Genomic DNA, 1,027 nt, shown 5'->3' with positions numbered 1-1,027 from the left:
TTTAGGTTAGCTTGCAACATAAATAATTTTACTCTTTCTTATCCACTAAGTCCAGCCACTATGGCCATAACGCAAATGTTTGAAGAGTCCTGAGATACTCGCAATGCATTATGGGCTGCAATAAAATGCAGCAGAAAGACCCTAAAGAACATACTGAAAGCCTTAACCCAACTGCTAACAGGCAACATCCAGAAAGATTGTAACCCAGTAGTACTCAGCCAATGAGGAACTGGGGGAGGGACTTGCGCACTTGGGAATACATTGCTTGTTGAAATCGTTCCAGGTGTGCCTGCACGCCAAACACCCCATCTTGCAAGACAGCCATTAAGGTCTCGCTTCTGCTGTTCTCCCGTCCCTAAGTCCTTTCTTTGGTTTGGACAAGTGAGTTTGTTTCTTTTTTCTTTTTCTTTTTCTTTTTTTTTTCTCCCTTTCATCTAGCTGCCAGGCCCCTATCAGTCAGGGCTTCTTTAACCACCCACTCCCACCCTACCACCGAGGCTACAGTGCAGTGGCATGATCTTAGCTCACTACAATATCCACCTACTGGGTTCAAGCAATTCTCCTGCCTCAACCTCCCGACTAATTGGGATTACAGGCACCCGCCTGTAATCACACCTGGCTAATTTTTGTCTTTTCAGTAGAGACAGGTTTCACTACGTTAGTCAGGCTGGTCTCGAACTGCTGACCTCAGGTGATCCACCCGCCTTGGCCTCCCAAAGTACTGGGATTGCAGGTGTGAGCCACGGCACCTGGCAGAGTTTGTTTCTCACACAATTTACAATACAGGAGTATTCTGCCGTTTTGCAAAGTGTTTTCACATGTGTTACCTCACTGATTCTGAGAGAGAGGGAGGTTTATTGTGGGAATTGGTTCATGTGATTATGGAGGCTGAGAAGTACCATCTGTCTGCAAGTCGGGGAACCAGGAGAGCTGGTGGTGTAATTCAGTCCAAATCTGAAGGCCTGAGAACTGATGTCTGAGGGCAGGAGAAGATGGATATCCCAACTCAATAGAGAGAGCAAACTTG

This window comes from Mandrillus leucophaeus, unplaced genomic scaffold (genome assembly GCF_000951045.1).
Source record: "Mandrillus leucophaeus isolate KB7577 unplaced genomic scaffold, Mleu.le_1.0 Scaffold238, whole genome shotgun sequence".
Taxonomy (NCBI): domain Eukaryota; kingdom Metazoa; phylum Chordata; class Mammalia; order Primates; family Cercopithecidae; genus Mandrillus; species Mandrillus leucophaeus.
Note: the sequence above shows the minus strand (reverse complement) of the source record.